At 39.4% G+C, this 16,915-nt stretch overlaps 1 protein-coding gene across 21 annotated transcripts in view; it reads left to right on the top strand.

The window, feature by feature from the left end:
- Positions 1–16,915, top strand: part of SGMS1 (sphingomyelin synthase 1) — a 194,008-nt gene that overhangs the window by 104,363 nt on the left and 72,730 nt on the right. For 15 of the 21 annotated variants that reach the window (XM_042856854.2, XM_005292486.5, XM_042856853.2 and 12 more), the window contains one exon: positions 6,452–6,530. The gene's annotated coding sequence lies outside the window, so the exon portion shown is untranslated. Of the gene's footprint in view, positions 1–6,451; positions 6,531–13,632; positions 13,714–16,915 lie in introns of those variants that run through there. The other 6 variants (XM_065552038.1, XM_065552046.1, XM_065552042.1 and 3 more) reach the window with 2 other exon arrangements.

The raw sequence follows: 16,915 nt of genomic DNA, 5'->3' as shown, positions 1-16,915 counted from the left end.
TATTTAAAGAAACTTTTCTTACTGCCTTTTATGTCCCTTGCTAGTGTAACTAATTTTGTGCCATAGCCTTTCTGATTTTGTTCCTATAGCTTCTGTGGTTCTTTTGTACTCTTCCTTAGCAATTTGTCCATGTTTCCACTTTTTGTAGGATTCTTTGTTTGATTTTCATGTCATTAAAGAGCTCCTGATAGAGCCATATGTTAGCATCTTATTATTCTCCTTTCATTCCTTTGCATCGGGCTAGTTAGCTGTTGTACCTTTAATAGAGGCTAACCATATTTTCCAAAAGGGAAAATGTGACACCACACAGGGCCATCCTGAACCCCCTCGCCACCCCCCACACACACCTGCCTGGGGCCAGTCCACGGTTCCCCTCTGCCCCCTGCACACAGGATGAGCCTGAGCCCTTGTGCCAGGGCTGACCTAAAGCCCTCCTTTCCCCACCCTGCGCAGGGTCAGCCCGAGGCCAACTGAGCCCTCCCCCCAGTCACACCCCACTTTTTTGGCAAAACTGTGCTTTTGTCCAGTTTGCTGTTGCCAACTGATGATCAGCTGGCAAGAGCAAACAGGACAAATGCACAGTTTTGCCAAAAAAGTTGAAATGACCGGGACAGGGCTTAAAAAAGAGACTGTACTGGCCAAAGTGGGACATGTGGTCATCCTACTTTAATATTGCCTCCTTGAGAAACTGCCAGCTCTCCTGAACTCTTTTTCCCTTAGATTTTTTTCCCATGGCACTTTACCTACCAGTTCTGGGAGTTTGTTAAAATCTACTTTTTTGAAGTTCACTGTCCTGATTCTGCTGCTCTCATTCCTTCCTTTCTTTAGAATTGTGAAATCTATCATTTCATCATCACTTTCACCCAAATTGCCTTCCACCATCAGATTTCCTACCAGTTCCTCTCTGTTGGTCAGAGTCAAGTCTACAGTGGCTGTCCCCTGGTTCCTTCCTCCACTTTCTGGAGCAAAGAGTTGTCCCCAACACATTCCAAGAACTTATTGGAAATTTTCTTTTTTGCCATATTACTTTTCCAACAGATGTCTGGGTAGTTAAAGTCCCCAATAACTAACAGCTCTTGTCTTTTGGGTATTTCTGTTGTTTGTTCGAGAAATGCATCATCTACGTCCCCTATCGTGGTTTGTTGGTCTATGGTAGACCTCTGCCATGATGTTGCCCCTATTTTTTACCCCTTTTATCTTTGCCCATAGACTCTCAATTGGTCTGCCTCCTACTTTCTTCTGAACCTGAGGAAAAAGTGCATATGTTCTTGATGTATAATGGAAACGAAAAATATGCTTGTGTATATAGCAGATAGCGTGTCAGATAATTTCCCTCTAAAAGTAAATTATAAAATCCCCTCTAAAGATAAATAAATAAAAAGTCATCACAGGAGCAAAAGATCGAGATCCCAATCTTGCAAACATTTAACTTCAATGGCACTACATAAACATGCTTAAATTTATGCATATTAACTAGTATCTTACTATAGACACAGTCCAATTTTAAATCAGAGGAATTACTCGCCTAGTAAGGTGCTTCTTGTGCAGTCTGAGTAATAGTTGCAGAATCTGGCCTGAAGCATTACATTTTTAATATTTTAAATTTTTAATATACATTAAAATGCTCACTTCACCAAAAATTTGAAAGAAGGAAAAACTTTGACAACTTTATTCACCAGATTTATGATGTCATCAATATATAAAAGCAAACTACGAGATAGTGATTCTAAAGGAAACAATAAAAACCATAATTTTGTAGAAAAAACAAACGTATTAAGAGGACATCAAATAGAGATTAGTTACCGCACTGTATGCCTCTTGTGGCACTTAGTAAGGAAGTTTCAGGAACCATGTATTCTCTCTATAAAAGGGAGATCCTCTTTGTTCTGGGATTTATTCCCTGTGAGGAAGAATTGTAACAGAATAGGCCTTGTACATTGTAACTTCTGTATCTTGTGGACTATGATTCCTCTGCCTTTGCTTTCAAGGGGAAGTAAATGTACTAAGTGCAACCACTCCTTTCTTTCCCATGCTGGGAATACCATCTTCCAGTCTTGAATGAAGGTTTGTGTGCCACAGGTCACCATACAAAGTCCGTATTATGTGGAACCGAAATGGAGATTTTTCATATAGTAAACTTATTGTAACCTTCATTATTTTTGATTGAAACACATCTGAAACGTACCATAGTAGTGTTGAATACCTGTTTTATTTGAACTGCATAATACCTTCATTCAAACTGAATGAAAGTGAAACTATAACTGTATAGTATGTTATCCAGTACGACGTTATTAATTATCCCTGGTAAAGAATCTATGGATGTTATTCTTAAAGTTCCATAATGTAAATTGTGGTGTTCGTAATCAGGCTTGTCACAGTTCAGCCACCACAGGGGAAAATCTTGAAGTTATGAAGGATATTCCAAAGAGAAAAAGCCATGCCTAAGTAGCAACAGCAGAAGAACATAAATAGCGAAAGGCTGCGTGTGTGTGTGTGTGTGTGTGTGTGTGTGTGTGTGTGTTCAGCAGAAGGACAATCTTAGATCAGTATTATCCAAAAAAATTCCTGACTATTAAATTAAATTAGAGATTTTGGGGGAAATTATTTTCTTCACTCACATGTCACAAAGAGAATGGAAATTAACCTTATCCTCGTAGACGAGTATTTATGAGAGGGCACCCCAGTGCATGTAGAGACCATGTAGACAGCTCTTATGTCATCCACTCTGCAGCTCTAGAGAGGAGTGAGTGGCACACACAGCACCAGATGAGGATAAAAGAGTACATGGTTCCTTGGGGACCATTGACAGCTGGTGCACTTTAGAGTTAACCCCCAGGCTGCTCTAACTTGCGTGCAGGGCCACACAGAATCAGTAAGCGGAAACTGGCTCTGTGCATCTGGCCTTCCAATTTTAACTGGAGTGAGCTGCGAACTAGGTGTCTGCGATGCAAATGAATTCTGTCATCCAGAGATAAAATAGAGGGTTGTTAACACATCTGATCAGACTCTCTCTGCATGAAACAGCCCTGAAGAGATCTCTCCAACCAAAGTAATGAGAAATTACAGTCTTCAAATCTACCCATCACTAAGCTAGACTGCACCATTGAGTGTAAGGGCTAGTCTACACTGGCAATGCTAAAGCACTGCCGCAGCAGCGCTTTAACGTGCCTTGTGTGGTTGCGGCTCACGAGGGGCGTAGCTCCCAGCGCTGGGGCACTGTTTACACTGGCGCTTTACAGCGCTGCAACCTGCTGCGCTCAGGGAGGTGTTTTTTCACACCCCTGAGCAAGAAAGTTGCAGCGCTGTTAATTGCCAGTGTAGACATGCCCTAAAAGGGATGAATAAAAAAGGTAGTACAAAAGGCATAAAGTTAGTGTACAGATGCATAGCTAACCTTTAAACCTTTTGACTTTAAACCTTTTCCTAACAAGGAAGAGGACTTTTTTCTTAAGGAACCATTGAAGAACTGCACTGTTTTCCTGAAGATGCAATATCATTCCAGAAAAGCAGCCCATTGAAATCTCTGCTCTCAGCTTTCTGGGTACTCTAGTGGACAGGGGCGGCTCTATGTATTTTGCCGCCCCAAGCACGGCAGTCAGGCGGCTTTCGGCAGCGCGCCTGCGGGAGGTCCGCCGGTCCCGCGGCTTTGGCGTACCCGCCGCCGAATTGCCGCCAAAACCGTGGGACCGGCGGATCTCCCGCAGGCATGTCGCTGAAGGCTCCCTGACTGCCCCCCCCACAGCGACCGGCAGGCTGCCCCCTGTGGCTTGCCGCCCCAGACACGTGCTTGGTGCGCTGGTGCCTGGAGCCGCCCCTGCTAGTGGAGAGACTGAATGTAATAAGCACTTTCAAAAAGCTTAAATTAAGGTAAATATCTTTCTTTAAGAAGGCAACTGAACTTCAGAGGAAGACCAATTTATTAATCTAAGAGTAAAAGTGATTACTAGGATTGTTTGGAACATCTCAGAGCAGAATAATACAAATAGCAAAGACAGCTTTCTTACGAAGTGGTGTAAAGTAAGGATGGGAAAAGACTGACGCTGTTTGAAAACTGAAATACATAAGAGTTGCTTCTTGTTCAGTCCTTACTTGAGACATGATTTTAGATGTTTATGAAGAGGAAACCCAAATGCAAACGGAAGTCAAAGGTTGTGTAGTAATCTGAACACTCATACTGTCAAATATTTTTTGATCCATTTGAATAAAGAAAAAAATTGGTAGTGTGATTCATCTGAGTTTCCAGAAGGGTTTGGATGGTTGGTAGGCAGAATTATCAAAATCTTGTTTTGAGACTTGTACATATACAGATATATAGATATATATACACACACACACACTAACAAAACAAATGCATATTTATATATATAAAGGGCACTTCTAAGTCCACGTTTGTTTTGGGGAAAAAGTTAATCAGAGTCTAGGAAAGGGAACAGAAACTCTGTTTCCTTTGCACTTTAAGATAGTGAGATAGTGACTCATGTGGAGTATGACACAGCATTCCTTTTTGGAACTTTAGTTGCCAAAGCATTAGATATGTTCTATAGTATGCTGGGAACACCTTTCTTGTGTAAATGGTCTGAAAATTAAATCAAGTTTTTGGTGGCAATTTCTAATAAAGGCTATATTCTATTGGAATTTTAAATCAGCTGAAGTATTAAAGAAATTAAATCCTTTTTTATGTTGTATTTTTTTAAATCTAGCTTCCTCCCTACTACTCTTTCCCATTAGGCAAACTGATGTTGCAGGAAGGGAGATATGTGTTTGGCTCAGAATTGGTTACAATCCGAAGCTAGATCTCTGCCCCTATTTCTTCCCCACCTTCCTTCAAAGATTCATCTGGATTCTGCAACATTTACCACACCTAACATTGTGACTGGAGATAGGCTTACATCAGAATACAGGAATCTGAATACTCCTGAGCTCTGGGAAAGCTGGAATCCAGATGTGAGCTTCGTGACATGATTCCATCTCTAATTTTGACATCCAAAGTTTTGGACCTACTATGCGATGAGGATTTCTCATCTCATTCTTAGCTCTCTGCCATGTCTCCAGACTAAACTGAGCCTTTCAAGGTTGGAAGAAGGCCTCTGCCTAGGCCAGGTTCCTAAAAGCTAACTTAAATTCCAGGCTAAGTCTTCTAAAGTTGGAGCAGGCCTTTGCCAAAGTTCAACTCCCAAGCTTCACAAAGTCTTTCAGAGCAGGAGTCTCTGAGCAAGCATTTAACCAAGCGCCCAGCCAGAATCAATTAACCCTCTCAGTGAGAGACCATTCTGTGACAAGCCCCAGTGCTTCAAATACTCCTTCCACACTGCTCATCGCATAAACAGTGCTCTGCTTATGCACTGCTTTCCCCTTTCTTTCCATGCTGTTTTCTCCCTGTTGTTCCTGTTTGATTGTCTGCTCCTCCTTCCAATACCATGTTATTGTTCATAAAGATGCAGGAATGGTGCCTATCACTTCCAGAAGCAATTCTTGTTATCAAATGACACACTGTGGATGATCCTTTGGTAAAGCCATTGAATTTTGTCCACCCCCACCCCAATAACCTGAATCTACTATGGCAGCTGGAGACCTCAGACTTAAAACATTGGAGTCAAGTCTGTGCTTTGGTGCAAGAGTGCTGACTCTATTTTGGGACTTTCATGTGTTTCCTAAGTCTCTGAATGTTATTGACACTAAAGACAAGTGTCTAGACAAGTTTTTTCATGTCATCTAGTGGGATAGTGAAGTTTGAATGTCTTTTTCCACCAATTTTTGTGTACCTTTGGGTAGAATTACAGTAGTTAGTGACCTGCTCTTCAGAGGTTCTCAGCTCCTGTAGCTCCCTTTAAGCCAAAGGAAGCTACAAGGGCTCAGCACCTCTGCAAAGCTGGTGATTAGTAGGTAGTCCCCAATTTATTTTTACCTGGTACTTGAAGGTTTATAGAATTACAGAAAAATGTGTGTGGGATTTTGTGTTTCTACCATTTTCCCTCAAAACAGTATTTGTTTCATTCTTTGGATGCTAGTCATATTCCTCCTATACAAGAACTTCTGATTAAAGCTTTAAGGTCTTGTTGCATTCTTTGCAGCCCCCATCTCTTGGTGGATCAGAGAATGTATTTGTTTGACTTGTAAACAGCGGCAATAGAAACAATCAAGGAACTTGCGCAAAACCACCAGAATATTTTAAAGAGAGAATTTTCTGTTTTCCTTCCTTCCTGTGACTTTTATAACTCCATGTTTTTGGTTGTGATAGGGAGTAATTAAAGCAAAACGAACTTAATAAATATATGCTGGATAATTATGCTGGTGCAATAAATGGGTAAAATCAAGGAAAGCTCTTACATAAGCTACACAGGTTTGTGGCACATTCAGACATGTTTTTGTTGAATATAAATAAGGAAGTGTTAGATATTACATCCATGACAAAAATGGTTGTGAGAACTGAACTGTCTCTGCTTTCTGGCAGGTGGAAATACAATAGCAGAACACTAACAAATTAAGAGGATGGAGGAAAGATGTGATGTGTACAACAAAGAAAGTTACAGGTAAGCGGTGTTATCTTTCTGTAGGTGATATAACTGAGCTTGGATATGTCATACCTCATTTTAAAAAAAAGCAGTTGGACAAAATCATTTAGACTACATCAAGAATAATCATCAAGGAAAAGTGCAATAAATTTACATACAGGTTAAAAGTAGTGGTTATTTAAATTCATTCTTTCATATTTATCTGTTTGTTAGATTGTAATTCTGTAATTAGGTTTCGTCTGCTCATTGGGTTGGTCAAAAGTATTTTATTTTAAATAATTCCTTTCAAAGAGTATTTGTTGTTCAGAATCAGATTTGTCCAGTGTTCACTAAGAGCTAAAATTGAGAATGATGCATGCTTGGAAACTGTACTAATTTATTGAATTTCCATTACTGTCCATAAAACCAGTTCCTTGTTTCAAAAGATTTTGCAATGTGTTAGCTGTTATCAGTGAATGATACAAGTGGGTTGGAATTTCATACCACTACTGTCTATGAAGAGTATTCCGAAGCCTGAGATCCCCTTTCTAGTGCTATTTTATTTAAATATGTTTTGGTTCATAAAACAAGTGAGTGGCTTTGAGCAAGTATTTGGTAACCCAGCCAACACATCTACACACAATATTGAGGGCATATGGTAAAAGGATGCTGTCTAGAATGATGTGCAACATTTATCCCTGTCCCCAGTTTCCCATGTCTTAGTTTCAGCAGTAATTTCAGCTTATTTAAATACTGCAGCTTGTGAGTTGGGTGACCCAGTAAATTGAGGATGCTAGATTTGTTACAGTGTCTATGTTTGTCATACATTTCACAGGATCTTTGGCAATACTTTGTCCAGGAAAAAAATGAATGATTTAAAAAGGCCTTCATAATTCCCATTTAAATCTTTTAAAATATCTGTGCTGGCAAACATTCAAAATAATGATTTAATTTGATGGTGGTCCAAAAAAAATTGCAGTTGAACCACATTCCTTCTAAATCATTAATGGTTTGTCAATTTAAGGAAGATCTCCAGAAAAAAAGTCCCAAAATGGTGTATTTAACTCTTGTAGAAAAATCTATGGAGTGTGACTTTATTTTAGAGTTTTGTCAGTGTATAATTTGACCATGTTTGTTGAAGTGTAGGAGAATATGTGGATTCTCAGATGTGCTCAATGCTGACCTAATTCTCCTCCCTTTGAAGTCAATAGTGAAAAATCCTAAGATTTTTTTTTTTTTTTTTTGCTTGATGTGTTTTATATGTGTGTGGTCTATATATTTATAAAGCTTGGTACCTGTTCTCCCTTCCCCCCCCCCTCCCTTTTTCTGGCTTTCTGTAAACTTAAAATTTAAAAGTAGTTTGAATTAAAAGTCAAACGAATACTAACATGGAAGGAAAGATGCTGAAGTTTAGAGGAATCAAGCAAGCATAAGGCCACGCCTAGTTGATGCCAAGTACACGCATAACATACTCTCACACAATCCATTTGCACTAATTGACATGAATCGGTGCAATCCTGCAAGCTGTATTTTTGCCTGCCTAAGTCTATTGAGAAATCATTTATCTAACTGGATTTCGTACACAGCTTGAATTCTTGGATCCCCTTATCTTAACCAGAGAGAGAGAGACATTCTGAATGAAAAATTGTGATTTTTCTTGAAAAAACACTAGATGGCATTTATTGCAGTGTGGAATAAAACCCTGCTTTACAAGGCAGAATGCAGCATATACAGTAACATTTTAATAATGAGAAACTATCTCTTTCTTAGTTTAATTTGTTAATGGTTGAGGAAACAAGTGATTTCTGGTAGTTGATTGATGTATATCCATAGAAAGAGATTTGATTGCTTGTTGTAGTGAAAGTGTTATTTAAATTGCTTTTCAGTATCATATGTTTTAAAGTGACCTGTATTGTGCCCAACATTGTTCTAATTTCAAATATTACCTAAGATTGCTTTGAAAATGTTTTGAAGGCAGTAAAACCTCAAAGCACCATAGAGTCACATCACAATGAACAGTAAGCACAACACATGGGTGTCATTAGAGGATAGTCTTCCTTCACATTTCACTGTTTCACACAGCCTTGAGACGCGCGCCATACCGCATCCTGCCAAGTTAGCCACATTGTCGACTTTCACTCGACTGTCCCTGGCACCAGTGCCTGCAAATCTTGCTTCTGAAATCTAGGAGACCCCACACAAGGTAATAATTCTTTGGCCACCCACTTGTTTTTATCCTCCAGGAAGTTGGAGCTATGGAGTAGAGTTTACAAATACTTTAAGAAGTCATAACCAAGTTTACTATCTTATTTATTTGTTTAGAGCTAAATAAATATCTAGTGGCAGCTCGCTGGTCACTTACAATACTTAAACTGCACACAATAGTCAAAAATATTAAAAGGCATTCCTAAAAAGACCACCTCAGGTCCAAAATCACACTGCCTGTTATCTACCCCATAATACCAGCCAAACCCAGTCCACCCCTTATTCCTGGAGAAAAAATTGGGTAACCAGGAGAGTCTTGCATTATACCCTGAGGTTGTGGTGGATCATGGTGGAAGTGAGTTGCAAAGCCTAGAACCACTGGTTGAGAATGTACTACTGTTCAAATTAGGTTTCAGAGTAACAGCCGTGTTAGTCTGTATCCGCAAAAAGAAGAACAGGAGTACTTGTGGCACCTTAGAGACTAGTCTCTAAGGTGCCACAAGTACTCCTGTTCTTCTTTTTGTTCAAATTAGGGATTTTTTAAAAGCTCTTCTGTGCTTCAGATCATCCCCAGTGCTGAGGCAATAACCAGAACCTTAAGTCTGACCTGGAAATAATTTGGTAGATAGTACCGATTATTGAGCACTAATGCAAAACAGTCCCTTCAGAAAATACCACTTAGAAAGTGACCAGACATGAATATGAGTTTCTGAATAGCTTTAAGATCTAAGCTTTTCTATTTTAAAGTATATTTTAAGATCACATTATCTGTGTAGTGCTCACCGCAATAATTCAACCTAAAGGTGACAAAGACATGGATAGTGAACTGTGATAAGATATGCCTTTGAAATAAAAAACTCCACAACATTCTTGTCCATTGCTGCAAAAAAAAGAAAAGGCATTTTTGGCAAATGCTGTTATCTGGCTGGAAGGAACTGGGTGTTCTTACCAGCCACTAAAACTGAGTCTAATAGGGACTTTATCCATGCCTGAACCTCCTGGAACCCTGAATAAGTGAACTCTTGAGGCAGATGAACAATTGCCCAGTATTACCCTGAGACCTTCCAGAGAAAGGAGGGACTAGCTTGAGTAAATCCATCTATCAGTGTGTCGTGGACAGGAGCATCAAAGGCAGCTGATATATAAAAGAAACATGGAGACTGCCAGAATAGGTTTGGTCTGTTAAAAATAGTATTTGTATGCTCTTATTTTATATTAGCAAATAAGATATTGTCTTCCCTGTTTTTCTTAAATGCCGTGCAAGTCAGACCTGATTAACTGAGAAGGGAAAGTAATTTTGTTTGTATTGTGTAAAACTATTTTCTTTAACTAATTAAATTCAAATGCCTGGGAAATGATTAGCAGCAAATGTGCCTTCATTAAAACTTAAACACTCCACTCCTTTTAACTAAAGCCTGAGAGAAACACCTCTGGGACCTCAGACTACTTCCTCAAAAATAGGAAAGACTAAACTTGACATTCTTGACGATTCCAAGGGAAAAAAACAAGCAGGAAAAAAATATGGAAAAAATAAAATAAAAAAAAACCCTTAAGGTTGCCTTTTCTTATCTGTAAAGGGAAGGGGAGGGGGAACCTAAACAAACAAAAAGGCATAAATTCAGTTCCCCAATTTGATTTTCACTTTGCTCTCTTTGCCTTAATCAGGCTTGGAAGGATTATATTTTTATTGGTAAATGTTGATAAACATTGATTTCCCTGTGCACATGCACATGAAAAAATATTTCCATCAATGATAATAGAAATTTACAGACAGGCCAAGTAAGAAAAATGCTGCTTGAGAGTGTTCGATTTAAGGCTATTTATTTAGCATGTTTTGATATATGATGAGAATTTGTGTTTTAATGGTTCAAAGCTTTAACTTTTTGCATCTCAATGTCTGACCCCCTATAATTTCCCACAACTGTGAACATTTAAATTGATAAATATAGAAAAAATCTTAAAAATAAACATAGATATTATCCATCAAAATTATATAAAAAAATCAAGTTCAAGTATATTTATAATCAATTCCAATAAATGGCCCCAGCACCCTTCCACTGGTTTTCAGCCGAACTTTCTCCTCCAGGATGTAGAGAAACTGGAAAGGATTTAGAGGCAAGTGATCAAGACGATCAAAGGGATGGAATGCACCATATGAGCAAAAGTTGAAGGACCTGGGTATATTTAGTTTGGAAAAGAGGAGATTAAGGGAGACATGATAGCAGTCTTCAAATACTTAAAATACTGCCATAAAAAAAGATAGAAAAAACTCTTTTGCCACAGAGGGCAGGACAAGAGGCAGTGAGTTCAAATTGCAGCATAGCAGATTTAGGGAGGTCGTGGAAGCTCCTTCACTGGAGGTTTTCAAAAGGAGGCTGGGTAGCCATCTGTCTTGGATGGTTTAGACACAACAAATCCTGTATCTTGGCAGAGAGTTAGACTAGATGATCATTCCAATCCCTTCTAATCTATGATTCTGTGTCCTCATACTATGTAAAAATGTATGGAGGGGTTTATTCAGACTAAAGGATTGCTTTGTCCTGATAGTCTCCAGGATCTTCAGGAATGAGGACAGACTAGGCAAGATGCAAGAAATACTGCCCTCAAACACATGGATCCATTTGCTGTGCGTGTGGAGGGAATTTCTCTGTATTGTTTCAGAGCTGCGCTTCTTCCTCCAAACCGATGGTTCCCAGCCAGGCTTCCACTGATTGCTGGGATATAGTATGTACTCTGTTTTTTCTCTGGGTACATTTACCCAGCAGTTAAACAGCCACAGCTGGCCTGCGTCAGCTGGCTCAGGCTGCGGGGCTGTAAAATTGTGATGTATATATTTGGGCTCTGGCTGGAGATGTAGGACCCCCGAGGGGACTGGGTCCTAGAGCCCCAGCCCTTCTGAGCCTGAATGTCTACACCACAATTTTATAGCCCCATAGCCTAAGTCCTGTGAGGATGGGCCAGCCACAGGTGTTTAATTGCTGTGTAGATGCCCTCTGAGGTTCACAGAGCACACAAGATGAGTTTTTGTTGCTTGTAGAAGCATTAACTAATCCATTTTCTTACATGGAATTTTATCTGTTCATCAGGGAACTTGATCTTAGTGTTACTATTCCTTCACTCCTACCCTGGACACATCCCATGTATTTATGCAGCCAATGGATCATATAGATTTCCAGCTGACAGGAGAATAGTTTCAATGCAGAGAGGATGAGAAACAACCTATATGAACTGCCTTTTCCATCGTTGCATCCAAAGTCTGGCTTTTCTTGCAAGTTGGCTTTGCTGTGCACTGTGCTGTTTGCCTATATGTTGGATATGATAAACTCGGCAAGAACATTTTTTTAGGAGGAATCTTACCAAAGTAAGATTAGTTCAGAATTAATTTTTCATTTTAAAATCTGTTTAACCTAATCTCATATTACAAAAATGCTGAAAGCTCTAAATTTGTGACAAACTCTGTTAGTCTAGTTTTTGCTAATGTGTCATAACCTCTTGTATTAGAGTGGTGGTGTAATTGTGATATTTGAAGGTTCTGATGAAGAAATCCATCTAGTAATTTTCTTGTTTTCCATTCCACATAACAAATGCTTACCAGCTTTTTGTTGACAGGTTTCAGGGTGGTAGCCGTGTTAGTCTGTATCAAAATGAATGAGGAGCACTTGTGGCACCTTAGAGACTAACACATTTATTTGGGCATAAACTTTCATGGGCTATATCTTCCTACTGTATTTTCCACTGCATGCATCCGATGAAGTGGGGTTTAGCCCATGAAATTTTATGCCCAAATAAATGTGTTAGTCTCTAAGGTGCCATACTTTTTGTTGATCATACCCCAGCTTGAGCTGGCAGATGGATATCCTGCCATGTTCCCTTGCACTATGCCATGATGCAGTTGCTGTCACCTCCTTTTCATCCAGTCACTTCTCTGATTCTGATTTTCCTTGTTGACAAGGAGCCACCACATGCAACAGCACATTTATTTGTACTCTGTATGTGTCTCTCAACCCAGGCCAATCCAGTCTCTTCTTTTTCCTGCCCCTCCCCCCTCAAACTATTCTCTGGTGTCAGGTGGGGAGAAGGGTTAGGAAATACTGCTTCACAGAATAACAATGTTGTCTGCCTTATGAAAACCAGCAGCAAGTTTCTAGCAATTTGACATATGTGGCATCTAGTATTATATAGTCTGGAAGGAAGTCAGAGAATTAAGTTAGAGTTTTTGCTTTCCGAGTCAGAGCACCAGCTTTAGACTCAGACGTTTATGTGTTTGAGAATGAACATTTGTCTCTGTCCTGGTTCTGAGCTTTGTGATATAATACTTTAGCCTTGCTTTCTGTTTTTTGATTAGTTTATTTTCCATGTACAATGCCATGCTGAATTTTAGCTTTGATCAAATTAATTTAGAAATTTCAATACAATTACTGGATTTGAGAGTACTGTACTAAAGTTTGTAAACTGATTAATAAAAATACATACATATAAGTGATTGTTTTGCTGGTAAGAGTTGGAACACATTTAAAGTGAAATGTAAACTGCCAAGTGAAACTGTGGTAAACTTCAGAAGCAATTGAAAACTCCAGATTGTGTTAACTCATCTGAAAAAAATCCTAGGAAGAATGCATTTCTTTAGCAGACAATGAAAATGTTTGGTTTTCAAAGCCCGGTAGGCTGACTCATTCTTTTAAAGCTTTAATGGTTAAACCAGCTAAGCAGTACCACACCCAGCATACCATGAAAGCTGCTTTCTATAGACACGTCCATCTCCACTCCTCTAAGCTCTGTAAATTGTAGTGAAATGGATCAGCTCTATCAGCTGAGCAGCTATATACTTTAAGCTGTCTATAACGGGAAAGAGTTCCACCCACCCACATAAGTCACAGGCTTTCTCCAGCTGGACTGGATTTCCCAGTATGCTTTTTTCTCCGCCTCTCTTTTTAAGTGCTGCTGACGTCATTTGTACACAGTACACCGAGAAAATACAGATGGAGAAGAAGCAATCTTTGAGCCCGGCGTGTGTTTGGTGAGAATGTGCTTTATTTAAATGCTTTATCTGTACATGTGGAATTAAGCTGGTGTGTTGTTTGTAGCTGATTTTAGAGAGGATTTTGCTATGATTTCTTTTTAGTTTAAAAGTGAAGTACAGAGGAAACAGTTTGAAAACTGTGTGAACTGTGAGCGTTCAGTAGAGAGGAAGTGTAACGTGAACTTCGTAGTTTGGAGGGGAGAGAGCTTGGTATGTAAAAAGCATGCTGAACCACTCAATTGGAATTCTGAAGTTTGATCTTATAGATACGTGTCCTTGCTGAATGGACAAACTCTACATGAGTTTACTCTTAAAATAAGAAAAAAGGGCAACTCCCAGACCATTAGCAACAAAGCCAAAGGGAGAAAAATTGTGTCATGTGAATTAGATGGCAAAATGTCAGTAGATCTTAAATTCAAAATGATCCTGTTTTAATCATAAGATGTGTCCAAAGCAGAGCAGAAGGCCTGAGACTGCACAAGGGAGTAAGGGTAGAGAAGAAAATACTATTGCATCGTAAAATGTCAAGAGTACATGATTTTTTGAAAAACGGCACAGTATTAGAACTGCATTAAGACCACTTTTGGTCAAGTAATGGCCAGCTAGAATGTTAAGTGCCTTTCATATCATTACCTGAAGAGTAAATATCTCCAAAAGCGGAGGGAGTTTTTAGATGCACTTTCAGTTTTATGTATTATTTTAGTTTGTTACCAAGATTCCTTAGTGAATATTTGATTTCAGTTCAGGCTGAAGGTGGTGATGAAAATACTGAGTGTTTGGTTATGGATTGTGGTGTTTTATTTTTAAATAATTTGGGAGGTATCGTTCTATAAGGTATTCTAGAGCAGGGGGTCTCTCACATTTTCGTAGCCTGGATATCACGTTAAGACTCTTATGGACAGCTTCCCTTCCTTCTCACAGGTACGTATGTGGACCTTCTCCCATCCAATTAATAGTTGCATACCATCCCTGTGGCATTTGCTTATGTGGAAAAATAATAGGCAGGTCTCCATAGACCAGGGATTCTCAAACTGGGGGTCGGGACCCCTCGGGGGTCGTGAAGTTATTACATGGGGGAGGTCGCGAGCTGTCGGCCTCCACCCCAATCCCCGCTTTGCCTCAAGCATTTATAATGGTGTTAAATATATAAAACAGTGTTTTTAATTTATTGGGGGAGTCGCACTCAGAGGCTTGCTATGTGAAAGGGGGGTCACCAGTGCAGAAGTTTGAGAATCACTGCTATAGACTATTAGTGGTATGTGGACCCCAGTTGTGTCCTAGCGTTTAAGTAGGTAACACAGGTATTATAGAAAATCTGGTGACTCATGGGGCTATTCTTCCCTCATTGGAGCCGGGGAAAACCTGTTGCTGAGCTGAACAAGTTTCAAGGATAGTATAACCCTAGCTCTAGACTTCTTGATTTTTACGTATTTTCCGAATAATACGTGATACTGTTTGTCCATTTTTTGACAAATACATTTTCCCCGAACTCCTCCCCTTGTTGAAATATTAATTAAAACATCTATATAGGATTTCTTATAGCTTTATATTTCGTGGTGAAATTTAAATGTAACTTAAAATACTGCAGGCAATACCTATAATTTGAGTGAAGAATAAAATGCAAGTTTTATAATGGTTACTCTTTTACCAAGAGGAGGGCAAATTGTATTTAAAGATAAACTACTGTAGGAGAATTTACAAAAAGTAAAACGCACACCAGTTTATTTCTTATAGGTGCTATGTTTTAGTACTTGATTTGTGAAAAGAATGGAACCCAGTTGAATTAAGAAATTGTTTTTAAAGATATTTTTAAGTAAAACTTGGACTAATGGTCTAACTGGTTTGAGTGCTGTGCTCTTTCCTCAAGAGAGCAGACAGCCACTCTGCAAATGTTTATTGTAGAGTGACCTTGCTCTGGCTGGTTGCAGAAGGAGCAAGTAAAGTCTCACCTGCATTTTCAGCCCCTCTTCTAGATCTCATTAAAGTGAAGCTGCTGATTCTGTCCCTGTGGAGGACCTGAATTGTGTGACTATAGAGTTAGTAGGTGTCAGTAAGCAGGGCTTTAAAATAGAAACATATGTCTAATAATCAGAAGTAGGTCTCAGACACAAATGGAGGTGAAGTGGAGATTCACTTCATCTAGGATTGAGGTCAAACAGCAATATTGTAGTGAGAATGCAGCTTCCCCTCACACCTCCCTCCATCCCTAATCTGCTGGGAGGGAGGAGGGAATTCCTATCTGGTTGATCTTCTTGAATCCTCCTGTGAGGCTTGATCTTTAATATTAGCCTTAGGCTAGGTAGCTGATGTATTTGTAGCTCAATCTTCTCAAGCTTCTGGAAATGAGAAGACTCTTTCTCTGTTACACCTCACTCCCACCTTTTACCATTACTCCTACCACTGAATCTGACATTTTGCCTGTCATCAGAAGTGGGAAGGGAAGAGGCCTTCAGTCACCTGTTTCTCCCCAGCACCTCTTTTCCTCTCCTATGGATAACTCCAGTGCTTGCTTCTGTTGCTTGCGCAGCTTTCCCAAGCCTCAGTGAGAAAGTGACAATGATAGTTGCCAGTTTCACTGCTGTTCACAAAGTTGTGAATAGCAACAGTCAGACTGTGACTACAGTCTTGTTAATGTGTCTGCTTGCTGCTGCTGCTTAGCAATTTTATGTTGCGTTCACATCACAAACATTACTTTTCCAATAGTTGTTAACAGAAGTCAGGAAGCCTTTTGCAGAGTAGCATTTTTACTCTACAGAGTTTTCAACAATGCCACATATGCATATATACTAATGTACATACACACAACATATACATACACTACTTTTATACAGAATTTCTGTAAAACCTCTTCCTGTAGTGGAAATGAATAATTTCAGTTAACATCTTTGAAGTTACTGGGCAGCTTTACTAGATTTGCATTTTGGATGCTTTTATTTTGTGTCCCTTCTGTTGATGATTGAACCTTCTGGTGTTTTCTGTGCTGATAAATTCTCGGCACTGCATTGGTTAATTTGAGTCACTAGTAAGTGAACCTGTTTCACATTCATCACTGCAGCACCTGTAACTGAAGACATGCAGTGATACTAATTCAGGCCTTCACGAGAACATTGTTCTTTGGTAATTCTTAAGAAACAATGGTTGAAGTGGTAGAGTCGTCTTTGCACTGCAGTGTCTGAGCTTGGCACTGCTCTTTGGATAT

This window comes from Chrysemys picta, chromosome 7, assembly GCF_011386835.1.
Source record: "Chrysemys picta bellii isolate R12L10 chromosome 7, ASM1138683v2, whole genome shotgun sequence".
Lineage (NCBI taxonomy): Eukaryota > Metazoa > Chordata > Testudines > Emydidae > Chrysemys > Chrysemys picta.
The sequence above is the reverse complement of the archived record's forward strand: the minus strand, read 5'-3'. Positions and strand labels throughout refer to the sequence as shown.